Below are 8534 nucleotides of genomic sequence, written 5' to 3'. Positions count from 1 at the left end.
TGCCACAACAAGTTTACTCTAGTTGAGCTCAGGTAGATGACGGTCTTTTTATAGCTGTAGACTCCGCCCACAATTAAGCGACAACACTTCCACACACTGATTGATGACTGTTTTCACCTGAGACTTTCGTCACCAACAAAATCAAAGAGATTACCTAAAAAAAAATGATGCAAAGATTTTATCCTATTAGTTTCTACCTGTAGAATTAAGGTAAAGAAAAGTTGGCCCATTTGTTCTGGTCTTGTCCATGCACAAAATAGCAAAATAACATTCATTAAACCATATTATTTAGGAAGAATGTGTGAATTTTTTTTTCTCTCTCAGATATTCTACAGTATATTCATGAATCCAAAATTTTTGCATAAATGATACATAAAGTGTATTTATCATTTCTGATATATATATTTTTTGCTTTTAATTTCGTTAGTTACAGCTGAAAGCAGTCATCAATCAATGTGTGCATGTGACAATTTTGTAGAGATGGGACAATGAAGCCTTGTGAAGCTTTTGAGGCTTTCGGCTGATTGATTTGGAAAAAGAGTCGAAGTTTCAAAGCCCCATAAGATAGATCGTACCGGTGACATCTGGTGGTCAGCTGGAGTCATAGCAGCTATAATCTTCAAAGTGATTCGCCTGATTGATTTATATTCCAACATAACACCAGTACATTCAGTCTTACATTTGTGTCTGTCTAATGATCATCAGGTACACATGGAAGTGTTGCAATATTTTGACACTGTACCAGTACTATGGTTCAATGTGATGTCCTGTTACTCATTCGATTTTTTTAAACATGATTTGGATATGACACAAATGCGCTGTGAAGCCAGATGACAAGTATTTCAACATCAGTCTTTGGGAGATGTGACTGAGGGTCTTGGAGAAGCGCTTATAGCAACTCGGTGGAAAATACTTGGGTCAAGCCTGTATCTTCTACACACGATTTAAAAATAATGCATAATTGGAAACTTTAAATGCATCATTGTGGGAGTACTTTTGTTGGAAACATACCGAATAACTAACTTTTCCAGGTGAACATAAAGTGAAGCAAATATTTACATGAGGGAATTGGGCTGCGATTGCATGGTAGGAATTGATTTGTAGCAGGCTCTTATAATAGATATTGTCTACTTCAGCAAGTGCTTTATCTATTAAGCAACCTAGTAGTCTGGTTTGAACATGTTGCTGAAATCCCTTTTTTTGGTCACCCACAGATCAAGTCCTGCTTCACCTTCCCATGCTGCATGACCAGCCTGACTGAGTGCATGTGGACGGACTTCCTGCCGGGCAAGTTGAGCAATGGTGTCCTGCAGGCCCAAAACGTTGCTTGCATCAAGAGCAGCAACGGATGTTGTGACTGGTACAGGGGATCTGTCGGGTCCTAAAAGTTCAATGGTGTAGTGACTTATTTGAAGTTGTACAGTATTGAGTGTTCTGGCATTTCAGATATTACCTGTAATGCAAACATCACTGTTAAACTCCTGTGACTAGCAAAACAAGTGCTTTGAAGGTACAGTGTGTAATTGACAACTAGATGTCACTTAATTATAGAATGCATTTCAAAGCACTCAGACTACATTGTGCAAGCCTACCTCCAATTATTTTGCGTGAGGACAAGCATCTCGGCTAACAACGCCAAAGAGTGAGCTGGAGCAGCTAATGAGTGGCTAGCTGGTGTTGGTTGGAGCCATAGTCTGGAGAAGCTAGTAAAGGCTTTAGACTGCAAAGTAGGTGACTCGCGGCGGGAGCCTTCATCACGGAACTCGACGCCCAGCTGTAGCAGGTAAACGGCGGTCGATCCATTGGGTCTGACGTTTGATGGAAGCACCACCAGCGGTAACTGTTTGCGAAGTAGCAGGAAGATGGCAGCCTCTTGTAAGGTGAGGCTCCAGCCATGTAATATGTGAATACTAGACCCTTTTGTATATTATTGAAACTAAATTTAACATTATATATTTTTTCCAATGCACTCTGAGCATTGGAAAATATGGTTTAACACGGTGAAAGAATGGTCTGTTTGAAATGGAGACTAAAAAAGACCACAGCCCTTTTGGAGAGCACTTTCTAAGTAATAAAAATAGTCTGAGTGTGAAAGCGTATTTTCTAATTTAGGATTTAAAAAGCTTGCATCAAGTGATAGAGTAAGGTGCTTTTTAATTAACTTGTCAGGAAAAGAGTTTGCTTTGAATCCATGCACATAGGTTTTCACTCGACCTCAAGATTTTCTATGCGAACGCAATTCCAAAGAAGTTTGCATGTGTTAAAACGGAACACAATTTGCAAATAATGTTCAACCTATATTTAATTGAATGCGCTACAAAGACAAGGTATTTAATGTGCAAACAAACTATTTATTTGATGGCGGCAACACGGTCTAAAAAATGTGACCGTAATGTTTAATAACCTTTTCTTTTAACATTTAGTGAACTGAGGACACTCCACTATACCGGCACGGCACCACACTACACGCGCGTCCTGGCACTACGCAGGCGCGCGGCCAGATACGGGGCGGGGTCAATTGAGATAAGCCATAAGAGTTCACGAATGGCAAGTCTCGGCTACTGTTTTTGCTGGAATTCAAAATATAAATTGCCGCTGCATGATGTGGCGACGTTGCAAAATAAGAGCCAAATTCAATCAAATAAACAGAAGCTCTCACTTTTTTTTATACAGAAAAGCTAGAAAATGTAAACACAAAATAACATACCAACTTAAATTGAAATAAAATAAACTGGGAGGGGATAGCCAGGGGCTATCGGCAACATTAAACTCCTCTAATAAATTTCACTGCATTTTTCTTCTTCATACATTTCAAGGATGAAAAATTACAGTTCTTTATGAAAAACGTAGCAATTTGGTTTAGATTTCAAGTATCTATTTTTATATACAAAAAAAGAACGAGTATGACCAGATCATGGGATGACTCTTTTTACAAAAATAGCAGACAAAACATTTTCTGTAGTCAGAAAATAGGGATTGGGTAATTTAGGGAATAACCAGTCGTACAAATCTTCCCAGAAGGCAATAATACATTTGCAATCATAAAATAAGTGTTCAGTTGTTTCAATGTCTTCATCACAAAATACACAACTGTTGTGGTCCAAATCTCAAACACACACTCTATTAAGAAATTTATTGTGATTTTCTTTGCTTTTGCGGCAATGGGAAATTTAAAATACTGTACTTGGATCTCAAACTTCTAACTTTCTTTGAGAAAATTCATAGGACTAAATTTATGTTTGATGAAAAAGGATACCGTTTTTTTAAAGAGACAGTAACGTGAATAATCAACTTTTTGGAGCTTTTAGCCATGTTGAAATGCTAATACCTCACCAAAGTAGTGCTTTCCTCCATTCTCCCCTTCACTCAGTTGGTAGAGTGTAGGACTGTAGAACGTCTTAGCTAAAATCCTTAGGTCACTGATTCGACTCCTGCTCGAAGGAGTTTTTGGACAGATACCAATCTTAATCAAAAATAGGAAATAAAAACATTTGTGACTAATTCATCTCAATATACTCATTTTGAAAATGCCACAATTCCTCCTTGTTCCACAAAGCCTTTCCATAAACGTTCTTCTCTACGACGTGTCATGTCCCAATTCCTGTTTTATTTAATAAGACATGGCAACATTTATAAATTCAGTTTGTAGCACGGACTGTGGAGTGTTATCCCAATTCCTCAGATGTTCTTGAGATGAGATTGCAGCCTTCGATAGCTCGGATGGTAGAGCGGGGGACTGTAGAAGGTCTTAGCTGAAATCCTTATGTCGCTGGTTTGACTCCTGCTTGAAGGGGGGTTTGGACAATTCCCAATCTTAATCAAAAATAGGAAATAAAACATTTGCGGCTAATTCATCTCAATTCATCTCAATACACCCAATTTGAAAATGCCACAATTCCTTCTTGTTCCACAAAGCCTTTCCATAAACTTTCTTCTCTACGACGTGTCATGTCCCAATTCCTGTTTTATTTAATAATACATGTGGCAACATTTGTAAGTTAGTTTGTAGCGCGGACTGTGGAGTGTTATCTCAATTCCTCAGATGTTCTTGAGATGCGATTGCAACCTTCGATAGCTCAGTTGGTAGAGCGGAGGACTGTAGAAGGTCTTAGCTGAAATCCTTAGGTCGCTGGTTCGAATCAGGCTAGAAGGAGTTTTTTGACAATTCCCAATCATAATCAAAAATAGGAATTAAAAACATTTGTGGCTAATTCATCTCAATACACCCAATTTGAAAATGCCACAATTCCTTCTTGTTCCACAAAGCCTTTCCATAAACTTTCTTCTCTACAACCGTGTCATGTCCCAATTCCTGTTTTATTTCTGAAGACATGGCAACATTTGTAAGTTGTTTGTAGAGCGGACTGTAGAGTGTTATCCCAATTCGTCAGATGTTCTTGAGAAGAGACTGCAACCTTCGATAGCTTTCATCTCTGCAACCGTGTCATGTCCCAATTCCTGTTTTATTTAATAAGACATGGCAACATTTGTAAGTTCCGTTTGTAGAGCAAACTGTAGAGTGTTATCCCATTGACTCAGATGTTCTTGAAAAGAGACTGTAACCTTTTGATAGCTCAGTTTGTAGAAAGGAGGACTTTAGAAGGTCTCAGCTGAAGTCCTTAGGTTGCTGTTTTGATTCTTGCTTGAAAGAGTTTTTGGAGAATTCCAGAAATAGGAAATACAATTAATTGTCGCTAATTCATCTGAATATGCCCATTTCGGAAATGCCACAATTAGAATTACTCCTTGTTCTACAAAGCATTTCCATAAACTTTCTGATCTACATCTGTGTCATGTTCCAATTCCTGTTTTATTTCTCAAGACATGGCAACATTTGTAAGTTCAGTTTGTAGCGCGGACTGTGGAGTGTTATCCCAATTCCTCAGATGTTCTTGAGAAGATATTGCAACCTTCGATAGCTCAGTTAGTAGAGCGGAGGACTGTAGAAGGTTTCGGGTGAAATCCTTAGGTCGCTGGTTAAACTCCGGCTTGAAGGAGTTTTTGGACAATTCCCAATCTTAATCAAAAATAGGAATTAAAAACATTTGTGGCTAATTCATCTCAATACACCCAATTTGAAAATGTCACAATTCCTTCTTGTTCCACAAAGCCTTTCCATAAACTTTCCTCTCTGCAACCGTGTCATGTCCCAATTCCTGTTTTATTTCTCAAGACATGGCAACATTTGTAAGTTCAGTTTGTAGAGCGGACTGTAGAGTGTTATCCCAATTCCTCAGATGTTCATGAGAAGAGACTGCAACCTTCGATAGCTCAGTTGGTAGAGCGGAGGACTGTAGGTCTCAGCTGAAATCCTTAGCTCGCTGGTTCGACTCTGGTTCGAAGGAGTTTTTTGACAATTACCAATCTTAATCAAAATAAGGAGATAAAAACATTTGTGGCTTATTCATCTCAATACACCCAATTTGAAAATGCCACAATTCCTTCTTGTTCAACAAAGCCTTTCCATAAACTTTCTTCTCTACAACCGTGTCATGTCCCAATTCCTGTTTTATTTCTCAAGACATGGCAACGTTTGTAAGTTCAGTTTGTAGAGCAAACTGTAGAGTGTTATCCCAATTCCTCAGATATTCTTGAAAAGAGACTGCAACATTCGATAGCTCAGTTTGTAGAGTGGAGGGCTTTAGAAGGTCTCAGCTGAAGTCCTTAGGTCGCTGATTCGACTCCGGCTCAAAGGAGGTTTTTGACAATTCCCAATCTTAATCAAAAATAGAAAATACAAACTTTTGTGACTAATTCATTTCAATACACCCAATTTGAAAATGCCTCAATTCTTCCTTCTTCCACAAAGCCTTTCCATAAACATGACATGGCAACATTTATAAATTCAGTTTATGGAGCGGACTGTAGAGTGTTATCCCAATTCCTCAGATGTTCTTGAGAAGAGATTGCAACCTTCGATAGCTCAGTTGGTAGAGTGGAGGACTGTAGAAGGTCTTAGCTGAAATCCTTGGGTCGCTGGTTCAACTCCGGCTTGATGGAGTTTTTGGAGAGTTCCCAAAATAGGATATAAAAGTAACTGTGGCTAATTCATCTCAATGCACCCAAATTGAAAATGCCACAATTCCTTCTTGTTCAACAAAGCTTTTCCATAAACGTTCTTCTCTACAACCGTGTCATGTCCAAATTCCTTTTTTATTTCTCAAGACATGGCAACATTTGTAAGTTGTTTGTAGAGCGGACTGTAGTGTTATCCCAATTCCTTAGATGTTCTTGAGAAGAGGCTGCAACCTTCGATAGCTCAGTTGGTAGAGCGGAGGACTGTAGAAGATCTCAGCTGAAATCCTTAGGTCGCTGGTTCGAATCCGGCTCGAAGGAGTTTTTGGAGAATTCCTAATCTTAAAGGAAAAGGAAATAAAAATAATTGTGGCTAATTCATCTGAATATACCCAGTTCGAGAATGCCACAATTCCTCCTTGTTCCAGCAGAGCCTTTCCATAAACCTTCTTTTCTACAACCGTGTCATGTCCCAATTCCTGTTTTATTTCTCAAGACATGGCAACATTTGTAAGTTCCGTTTGTAGAGCAAACTGTAGAGTTTTATCCCAATTCCTCAGATGTTCTTGAAACCAAGATTGTAACCTTTGATAACTCTGTTGGTAGAGCGGAGGACTGTAGAAGGTCTCAGCTGAAATCCTTAGGTAGCTGGTTCGACTCCGGCTTGAAAGAGATTTTGGAGAATTCCAGAAAAAGAGAAATAAAATTAATTGTAGCTAATTCATCTGAATATGCCCAGTTCGAAAATGCCACAGATAGAATTACTCCTTGTCCTACAAAGCATTTCCATACACTTTCTGATCTACATCTGTGTCACGTCCCAATTCCTGTTTTATTTCTCAAGACATGGCAACATTTGTAAATTCCGTTTGTAGAGCAAACTGTAGAGTGTTATCCCAATTCCTCAGATGTTCTTGAGGTGAGATTGCAACCTTCGATATCTTTGATCTTTTCGAGATCTTTGACAATTCCCAATCTTAATCAAAAATAGGAATAAAAACATTTGTGGCTAATTCATTTCAATACACCCAATTTGAAAATGCCACAATTCTTCATTTTTCCACAAAGCTTTTCCATAAACTTTCTTCTCACGACGTGTCATGTCCCAATTCCTGTTTTATTTAATAAGACATGGCAACATTTATAAGTTCAGTTTGTAGCGCGGAGGACTGTAAAGTGTTATCCCAATTCCTCAGATGTTCTTGAGAAGAGATTTCAACCTTCGATAGCTCAGTTGGGAGAGCGGTGCACTGTAGAAGGTCTTGGTTGAAATCCTTACGTCGCTGGTTCAACTCCGGCTCAAAGTTTTTTTTTGACAAATCCCAATCTTAATCAATAAAAGGAAATAAAAACATTTGTGGCTAATTCATCTCAATACACCCAATTTGAAAATGCCACAATTCTTCATTGTTCCACAAAGTTTTTCCATAAACTTTCTTCTCTACAACCGTGTCATGTCCCAATTCCTGTTTTATTTCTCAAGACATGGCAACATTTGTAAGTTCAATTTGTTGAGCGGACTGTAAAGTGTTATCCCAATTCCTCAGATGTTCTTGAGGTGAGATTGCAACCTTCGATAGCTCAGTTGGTAGATCGGAGTACTGTAGAAGGTCTCATCTTAAATCCTTAGGTCGCTGGTTTGAGTCCGGCTCGAAGGAGTTTTTGGAGAATTCCCAATCTTAATCACATATAGGAAATAAAAATAAATTTCTCCAACTCATCTAAATATACAAATTTAAAAATTTCACAATTGCTTGTTGACGAGTTATACTTTGTTATCCCCATTTCTCAGATGTTCTTGATAAGACACAGCAACCTACGATAGCTCAGTTGGTAGAGCGGAGGACTGTAGAAGGTCTCTGTTAAAATTCTTAGGTCGCTGGTTGAAATCCGGCTCGAAGGAGTTTTTGGAGAATTCCCAATCTTAATCAATAATAGGAAATGAAAAGATTTGTGGCTAATTCATTCCTCAGATGTTCTTGAGAAGATCCAGCAACCTTAGATAGCTCAGTTGGTAGAGTGGAGAACTGTAGAAGGTTTTAGTTGTAATCCTGAGGTCGCTAGTTCAACTCTGGCTCGAGGGAGTTTTTGGAGAATTCCCAATCTTAATCACAATTAGGAAATAAAAATACATTTCTCCAACTCATCTAAATATACAAAATTAAAAATGTCACAGTGGCTCCTTGTTATCCCCATTCCTCAGATGTTCTTGAGAAGGGTTTACAACATTCCATAGGTCAGTTGGTAGAGCAAAGGCCTGTCGAAGGTCTCAGCTGAAATCCTTAGGTCGCTGGTTCGAATCCGGCTCGAAGGAGTTTTTGGAGAATTCTCAATCTTAATCACAAATAGGAAATACAAATTATTGTGGCTAATTCATCTGAATATACCCTCTTGGAAAATGCCACAATTCCTCCTTGTTCCACAAAGCCTTTCCATCAACTTTCTTTTCTACAACCGTGTCATGTCCCAATTCCTGTTTTATTTCTCAAGGCATGGCAAAATTTGTAAGTTCAGTTTGT

At 38.6% G+C, this 8534-nt stretch overlaps 1 non-coding gene across 1 annotated transcript; it reads left to right on the top strand.

Moving 5' to 3' along the window:
- The first annotated feature begins 6248 nt into the window (after positions 1-6248).
- Positions 6249-6336, top strand: trnay-gua (transfer RNA tyrosine (anticodon GUA)). The gene is given in 2 exon segments: positions 6249-6285; positions 6301-6336. It is a non-coding gene; the product is annotated as a tRNA-Tyr (tRNA).
- Positions 6337-8534: the final 2198 nt, after the last annotated feature.

The sequence above is a fragment of the Leptonotus elevatus genome, chromosome 1 (assembly GCF_054856555.1).
Source record: "Leptonotus elevatus isolate MCC_2025b chromosome 1, RoL_Lele_1.0, whole genome shotgun sequence".
NCBI classification, from domain to species: Eukaryota; Metazoa; Chordata; class Actinopteri; order Syngnathiformes; family Syngnathidae; genus Leptonotus; species Leptonotus elevatus.
The sequence above is the reverse complement of the archived record's forward strand: the minus strand, read 5'-3'. Positions and strand labels throughout refer to the sequence as shown.